Genomic DNA, 9868 nt, shown 5'->3' with positions numbered 1-9868 from the left:
AAACCACCCTCAAAGCACGCTTTACATTCATGAAGCATTTCAAGTGTTGCAAATTAATTATTGTGGTACACAAAATTTCACAGAAATTTATTTTATTTATTTCCTATAAGAGGAAATAAATCAGTCAGTAACAACAGGGGGTCGTTAACCCCCTCCAAGGGGGTTATGATTAAAAAATTAATATTTGGCTGCAATTTAATAATATAATTTCCGTCTAAACAAAGTTTTCACTGCCTTTTAGACCAATAAGTTCACTGAAAATTTTATTTCTCAAATCATTATTTGAAAACTTTGAAGGGTAATATCACCCCCTAAATGGAAATGTGAGCACGTATCAAAAATACATGTAATTTAATTTTTAGTGCTCTATAACATACTTTAGAATAAAACAAATCGGGATGAAATAGCGGGACGAAATTAAAAAACGAGGTTTAAAAAAACTTTTATCTGGCAATTCCTAACCTATTTTGGATTTATTTTTTAGAAAAATTCAGCATTAAATTTTAAAGAAATTTATATGGTCTGATTTTTGAATTTTTGTTGTTTAAAGTTCTATGTGCATGCAAAAAGTGAAGAAAAAGTAGATATTTTTCGTTTTTTTTCTATTTATCTTCATGAAAATTTTTTTCTATGATCCGCATGACCAGGCTTTATGCACGGGGGTATTTTAAAGCCAAAAAAAATGACATAGTTAAGTTAATTGTTCCAAACAAATTAACTTAACAAATAGTCTAAACTATGGATTATTGGTTAGCAAATTAAATTTTGGCATTACAATTATTTGCTTTTATCGAAAAAATAATACTCTATCATACAAATTTGTTGTCCGATATTTTTTATTAATTTTATAAACAAATTATATTAACAAATTCCTAGTGTGGACATTTAAAGACAGAAAGAAACCGTTTTCTCGTCTAATTTTCCTGAAATTATTTCGTCAGTGATGTTTAATGATGGAAAATTATCATCCTATATTTTTTATTAATTTTATAAACAAACGCCCAGTGTGAACCTTTAAAGACAGAAAGAAATCGTTTTTCTCCTAATTTTTCTTAAATTGTATCGCCAGTGTTGTTTAGTGATAGAAAATTATTATCCGATATTTTTCAATAATTTTATAAAAAATTAATGTAAACAAAATCTCAGTATGGGCATTTAAAGGCAGAAAAAATCGTTTTTTCTCCTAATTTTTCTTAAATTATGTTGCCAGTGATGCCTAATGATGGAAAATTATCATCTGATCTTTTTTATCGATTTCATAAAAAAATTATTTAAACGAATTCCCAATGTAGACATTCAGAGGCAGAAAGAAATCTTTTCTAATTTCCCTTCAACGGTGTCACCAGTTATGTTTAATTATGGGAAGTTATCATCCGATATTTTTAACTAATTATATAATCAAATTTACAACACGGTCATTTTGAGGTCGAAAAAAATAATTTTTTCCTTAATTTTTCTCAAATGATGTCGCCAGGGAGGTTTAATGATGGGAAATTATTAAAGAAACAATTTAGTCAAAAAATTAATAAAAAATATAAAATGAAAAAATATTACAAATAAACATCATTGGCGAAATCATTTTAGGAAAATTAGAAGAAAAAAGGATTTTTTCGACCTTTAAGTTCCCAAGTTGCGAATCTTTTTGAATAATTTGTTTATATAATTAATAAAATGTTTGGTTGGTAATTTTCTACCACTAAATATCACTAACGACACAATTTAAAGAAAGTTAAGAGAAAAAGCGATTTCTTTCTGTCTTTAAAAGTCCACACTAGGTATTTGTTTATATAATTTGTTTATAAAATTAATAACAAATATCGGATGACAAATTTTTATGATCGAATATTATTTTTTCGATGAAAGCAAGTAATTTTAACTTAACAATTTCAAAACTTTTTTTTGCTTTAAACTATCCCTGTGCATAAAGTCTGACAATACTGATCATAGAAAAATTTTGTCACGAAGATAAACAAAAAAAAACGAAGAAATCTACTTTTATTCGCTCTACATTAACATAAAAGTTTAAACAAAACAAAAATTCAAAAATCAGACAGGATAAATTTCTTCAAAATTTAATTTCAAACAGTTTCTATTGTATTTAGTCATCTAATGAAGATTTGTGTTTGGGTCACTTACTGGTATTTTGGAAATTTCAAAAATTATTTTTATCATAAAAATTAATGATCAAAACAACAAAATTCATAATTTGTTGATTAATCTTAGAAAATTTTTAAAAAATCTGATAAACAAATGCATTATTTGGGCCTGTTTCGGCAGAAAAATTCCTTTTTTCAATTCCAGTCCCTTTAGTTGAGAACTTCATGAAAATTTCAACAAAATTCATAAATAATTGATCAATTTTGGGAATATTTAAAAAACGACCAACATAGAAAAAAAATGTTTTTATCGACAGAGGCCCCAATAGTGCATTTGTTTCAAAAATCATAAAATTTATTAACTAGTTATTGAATGTAGCAGAAATTGTCATGAAGTTCACAACTGAAAGGACTGGCATTGCAAAAAACGAATTTTTCGCCGACAAATTACCTGAGAATGCATCGAAAAAAGCCTTTTTAATGAATTTGTTCTTTAAATTTGTTTATATTGTTAACAACAAGAATTTTAAGAATAAATTTCTTCATCATCATATAGCTTTTATACGAATTTCTTGCAATATGATTTAAAAAAATGTAAAATTGTGGAAAATCGTAAAAAACATTCTTTTAACAAATAATTTGTCTATACAATTGTTTTATTTTAATTATATAATAATGGAATATCTTTAACTAATGTTCCTCTATGAAACTTACGCGATTTCAACTATTTTAATATTAGTTACCAGCACCGGGAAGGCGAAATAAAAAAATGACCATTTTTTCTTCATATTTGTTTATTCATAAAAAAATTGAAAGCATCATTCAAAAATTAGACTCGACAACTCTTTTAGAAATCTAATAAGTTTTTTGTGAGACTTCTTTCGTCTAAATCAGTTGATATTTGTGGGCTGCACGTTATTTTGAACCAAAAAAGTAATTTTTTTCCTTAATAAGGCTTAATAAGGCTTGTTAATGCGTGGTAAGGCGTAATTAGGCCTATTAATGCGTAATAAAGCACATTAATTAGTAGTTTTTTCGCGAAAAAGTATTGTATTTCCAATAACTATTTCCGAAAAAAGTATTAGATTCCATACTCACCCTGTAGGCACAAAATTTGGCGACGTCTTTACGACATTGTTACGACATCGTTACGACAAGTTTAAGACATTGTTACGACATCGATATGACAACTTTGCGACATTGTTACGACATAGTTACAACTTTACGAGATCCTTTGTCCATGTCGTTAAGGTGTCTTTACGATATCGTAAATAAGTCGTATGATTTGACGATGTCTTTACGATATCGCAAAGGCACCAAAACGACATGGACATAGGATGTCGTAACGTTGTCGTAACGATGTCTTAAAGACGTCGCCAAATGTTGTGCCCACTGGGCACCAATACTTCTTTTTGAGAAAGGGTATTAATAGGTAATAAGGCGTATTAATACGTAATAAGAAGTTTTAATGTATAATGAAGTGTAATAAGTATTAATGCGTAATAAGACGTAATAATGCGTAACAACGCGTAATAATACGTGATAAAGTGTAATAAGGTGCATAAGGCATGATGAGACGTATATTTGCGTTATAGAGCGAAATAATGCGTGTTAATAAATAATAAGCCCAATTAATGCGTAATAAGGCGCATTAATGCGTAATAAGGCGTATTAACGAGTAAAAAGTATGATAAGGCGTATTGCTGCGTGATAAGAAGGAACGAGGCGTAATAAGGCATAATAATACTTTATAAACAATATTAATTCGTAATAAGGCATACAAAAACGTAATAAGACGTATTATTAGTATTACTTGGTATTTTTTGGGTATATTAGGATTTTTGTGATCGCCTAATATGGCGAATATAAATTATTGAAATATTTGGACCTGAATGAAATTAGTGATAATTAAGTTCTTGGTGTCACTGATTTCAAATTTCATGTTGGATTTTTAAAATTTAGAATAGGAAATCCAATATGGTGGACATGAATTATTAAACATGTTTGGACCTTGATCAAATTGGTGATATCTAGATTTTTGGGCTCGCTGATTTCAAAGTTGATGTTGGATTTCTGGAATTCAAAATGGCGGGTCAAATATGGCGGACATGAATTAAAAAAAAAGTTTGGACCTTGATAAAGTTGGTGATAATTAGGGTTTTGGGGTCCTTGGATTCAAATTTAGTGTTATTTTCAAAATTCAAAATAGTGGATTCAATATGGCGGACATGAATTATTAAAAATCATCAAACCTTGGTGAAATTGAACAAACTTACATAATTGAGGTCGCTGATTGCAAATCTGATGTTGAATTTTCAAAATTCAGAATGTTGGATTCAATACGGCGGGCATGACTTATTGAAAATGTTCAGATCTTAATCAAATGTATGATAATTAGGTTTATATCATATTAGATCCTTAATTTTTAATTTTACAAATCCAATATCAGATTTGAAATCAGTGACCTCAGAAACCTATGTACCACACATTTTAACCAAATGCAAACATTTGTAATATTCCATGTGGGCTATATTGGATCTGCCATTTAAAATTTTTTAAATGTAACATCCGATTTGAATTTAACGACAACAAAAATCTAACTATCACCAATTTTATCCGGATCCAAACCTGCCAATATTACGTGATCCTAAAGCGTTTTTTGTCGAAAAAATTTTTGGCACGAGATATTTTTTTCGCTTGACTGTGAAGGCGTTAATGCGTATAAAGGCGTAAAAAGAAGTAATAAGGCGTATTAATGCGTAATAATACGTACAAGGTGTAATAAGACGTATTATTGCGTAACAAGGCGTAATAAGGCATATTACTGCGTATCAAGGTGCAGCGACGCGTAATAAGGCATATTGATGTGTAAAAATATGTAAAGCGTAATAAGACGTATTCATGCATAACAAGACACAATAACACATAATTAGTCGTGTTAATCCATTATAAGGCGTGATGAGTCGTAATAATGCGTAATAAGACGAACTAGTGCGTAATAAGGCGTAAAGGGGTAATAAGACGTAGTAATGCGTAACAAGGCATAATAAGACATATTACGGCGTAGCAAGGTGCAGTGATGCCTAATAAGACATATTGATGCGTAATAAGATGTATTACTGCATAATAAGGCGTAATAAGACGTATTCATGCATAATAAGACATACTTAGTCGTGTTAATCCACCATACGGCGTAATAAGCCGTAATAAATGCGTAATTAGACGTATTAGGGCATAATAAAACGTACTAATGCGTAATGAAGCGTAATAAGACGTAAAAAGATGTAATAAGGCCTACACAAACCTAATTATGCGGGATATCGCGTAATAAGCCGTAATAATGCGTAAAAAGACGTAATGATAAATTTGCGTCATAAAAGGAGAAAGAGTCTAAATTATCCAGCACCAGAACGAAAGGTTGATTTGATCTTTCCCTGGCAGCTACTTCCTATAAATTGGGTGTATCCGACATACGTCCCGTTGTTGGGATTGGGAGTATCAGAAATACAATTGAACACACATGGACAAGTTGTAATAAGTTGAAAGTGTACGAGGCCCGTATTGCCTTCGGAATTTCGCTACAACGGATCTCTTACTTATTAGATTGGGTGCCGATTTTCGAGTCTCGTCAACTTCCCTTGCACGACGTTACTCAGAAAATACAGCAAGGTAAAAATAAATTCTTTTTAGGACTTGACCCTCTGGGCACCAGGTATTTTCAGAATAATTATTGAGGACCAGCATGGGTCAAAATTGACCCGAAATTTCAAAGATCTTGTAAATATGTTTAAAGTCAAAGTTTTTATATGAATAGGAGTGAAATTGAATCGTTAGAGTGTCTAGAAAAAGGCTAGATAAAGCCGAAAACGATATTTTCAATTTTTTGCAATTTTATGAAAGACAATTCAACAAAAAATGGCAAAAATGACTTTTCTCTATTTTTTTAATGTCATTTCTTTTGTTTTTAGAGTAATTGAAACAAATCAGTGGGTTTCTTCATCTATAGACTTTGATCTACAAACTTCATCAAGTGATTTTTCTATTCTGTTCAAAAAGTTTTTTAATTTTTTTTTCAATTGCACTTTCTCAACAAACTGTAAATGTAAATTGAAGTTTAAGATGTCAGCTGTCTAATTAGAATGCAAAAAAATTATTGTGAAATTAAAGTTGTTTAAATAAACAAATAAATGTAAATATAAGGTAAAGAAAGGTGATCAATGCTCATTTGTTAAAGTATTCTGCATTTATTCATATAAAGAGGAGTAAAATTAAAACTACACATGTTAAGAATATAACTAGAATGAAATTTTATACTGCAAAATATAAGTAATTAATCTTAATCACTCGTTTGAGAAATTAACGCACACTGCGCGATAGTGGTCCCGGCATATTGGGATCTGGCAAATGAGATACGCTGTATCGGTTTTCCTGTCAAAACTGGACTCTCAAAGGTGGCAGCGTGTTCGCTTTTACAATCGGTCAGTGCGTTCCTGAGGCGTAGAAACTTCAATTCCTAACATGGAAGTACAGTGAAACCCTTCAATAGCCCTCCCTTCTATAGCACTTCCGAGAATTGACGCTGTGCCGCAGGTAGGTGTAACAGGGGGTGCGCGGGGGAGTTAGCTCCCACTCACCATCAGCCCCAAAATCGGCGCTATAAAAGAGAGGCACGACCTCAAGCTCTTTTGCAGAGTCGCAGTCGTCAGTTGATATAGCGAGCAGTAATTAGAGACGCTGCGTTCGTACATGCTCCGAGGTATCCTGGACTCTTATTCTGCACTTCATTTTTTTTCACAACAACAAATTCAAATTAACTGCTTAAACAAGACTAAATGAAAAAATTCACTAAAAATGTTTCCTACACTTTTCAACCAATTAAGAACAGCATAGGTCAACATTGACCCGATTCAGAAAATTCACTTTTAGAAACGCCTCGGGTCAAAAATTTTAAGTAGTATTAGATTGCTTTTCACTGCATGTATTCATCAAGAAAGAAAAATTTCAGAGAAAAAAAAATTAAAATTGTCCTTTTTTGTGTTTGCTCGCCTCGGTGGGTAGTATGCATTTAATCACGGTCTACCTGCTCGTCTTACCCTCTCCACTCTACTTCCCCTCACGTCACTGACTGAGCGAGAGCGGTGTGTCAAGCCTTCCCAGCAGGAGGCCCTTTCTCTCAATGAGAAATAAAATACCAAAAATAAAAAAGTTATAACATTGCAATCAGCAATTTAAAAATATTATATTCGGAATCTACATTTTTTGCGATTCCAACGATATGTCAGTTGCATTCAAAAGACTTAAATTCGAATAAGTTATCGCAGATTGTAGTTTATGTTTTGATCCTGGCTAGTCAGCATTATGGTATTTTCCGTAGCATAGTTGAAAACGCAACAGTTTATTTTGTAAAAAATTCGTCTGTTGACAACTCGACTGCAGAATTTTTTTCAAAATTAACATTCGTGTGTTCTTAATTAAACTGTGGAATTTTGTAGCAAATTTGCCTCTGGGAAATTTAAATTTGGAATTCCAACAGAATATATGAATTTTTACCCAATTACCAAGAAGAATGTTATACTTGAACAGATCAATTTTCAACCAAAAATGGAAAAATTTGAATTTTGATATTGAAAAATTAATTTTTAACAAAATCATTAATTTTTTAACCGAAGAGATAAATATCGCATTAAGATGCTTAAGTTTCAATCGAACAAAAAAAATTTTAGTTAAAAAATTAATTTTAAATTTAAAAAAAAAAACTATTTTTCAACCACAGACATGAATTTTAAACTGAAATGATAAATCTTTAAAAAAAAATAATTAATAAAAAGTAGTTTAAGTATTAAGTTGTAAAGTTCATTAATTTTCAGCTGCTAATTCTTTTAAAGTATACCATTTTAAGTATTCCTTTAAAATTGTGTAATTTCACATTACATTTCAAGATTAATTATTCAACTAAGCATTGGCCTTAATTATTTTAAAAAAGTGTAAAATTTTATTACAATAAACACAATTTATTATTTACTATCTCCAGTTTTTATAATAATATAATTATTAAATAATTTATCATTACTTGTATGAATAAGTATATCGAATTATTTTAATCTATGTTATTTAAATTTATTATTACGTTTTCAAATATTTAATATTTTACATAAATTTATATATATATATATAATATTTGTAATTAGAATTGTTTCAGGATTAAATTCACCTTCTTTGGATTTAGCTAAAAGAGAATCTCAATTAGTAGTTAAAATGTTTATTTTTTTCTTAAAATATTAATAATCATTGATATTATTATTTTTCATGGAACTTTTCCTGAATGTCGATACGATAAATGAAGAATAATAATTTAAAAAATATTTTGACCTGAGATTTTAAGTTTGATATTATATTTATAGTTAATTAAATGGATAATAATGATTAATATTTCAATAAGTAACTAAAAACAATATGAATTTCAATAAGTAATTACTAAGTAAATAAATATGATGAATTATTATTTAACGAAATATATGTCATTATTAATCATTTACTTAACTGTAAATTTAATATCAAATTCAAATTCACAGGTAAGAATCTTTTTGAAACTAATATTATTAATTTATCGTATCAATATTCACAACAAGTACCACGAAAACTAATAATATCAATTATTATTATTGAACATAAAACATAAAAATAATACACTTAAATTTAAATAATATGGATTAAAATAGTTAAGTATTTATTCATAATCATTAATTATTATTTATTATTCATATTATTTGTAATACATTACTTAATAATTATATTATTCAAAAAACTGTAGATAATAAATACAAAATTTTGTTTATTAAAATAACAATTATATTTTTCAAATCATAAAAACCAATGCTTAGTTGAATAATTCATCTTGAAATCTAATGTGAAATTAAACGATTTTAAAGGATACTTAAAATGCTATACTTTTAAAGAATTGGCAGTTGAGAATTAATTAATCTTCCAATTTAATAATTAAACTACTTTGCTAATAATTTTTTTTTTAAGATTTATCATTTTAGTTGAAAATTCATACCTATGGTTGAAAAATCATTTTTATCCATTTCAAATTAATTTTTTAACTAAAAATATTTCTTGTTTGTTTGAAACTCATCATTTTAGTGTGATGTTCATCTCTTTGGTTTAATAGGAATTATTTTGCTGAAAATGGATTTTTTGTGAATAATTTCATTTATCATTTTGTAAATTAAAATTTCCAGCTAACTGATTTTAATTCTTTATCAAATTTATTTCTAACATTTTCCAATTGTTATTGATAAAACAGAACATTTTAATTTCAATTGCTCTTCAACATTGGAATATAGAAAAAAAATCTGGAAGATTTAAGGACAATTTTTTTACTTTTCAGGATTTAAAAAAATGTCAGGAAAACTTTCAATTATTTCAAAAAATATTAAGAAGTTTTCGAAGTTCAAGAAAGATTCGAAAATAAGTTCAATTTTTAAGATAATTAAAAAACTTTTGAACACGTAAATTTTTGAAAATTTTAAAAATAAATTTTGAAGCTTTTGAGGAATTTGGAATTTTTTTCAAATTTTGAAACTTAAAATAAGAATTATTTTAATGAACATTTTTTAAAGAATATATAAAAATAATATAAAACAAAGATCTGATTTCAATCGAAATATAATACGAGGGTAGTTCAATAAGTCCTTAGAATGAAGTATAAAAACAATTTTTTTTGGGTAATTTTTTTTTTTTATTTTTCAACATAATCTCCTTGGAGCTCT

This window comes from Belonocnema kinseyi, chromosome 6 (assembly GCF_010883055.1).
Source record: "Belonocnema kinseyi isolate 2016_QV_RU_SX_M_011 chromosome 6, B_treatae_v1, whole genome shotgun sequence".
NCBI lineage: Eukaryota > Metazoa > Arthropoda > Insecta > Hymenoptera > Cynipidae > Belonocnema > Belonocnema kinseyi.
This window is presented reverse-complemented; position numbering follows the sequence as displayed.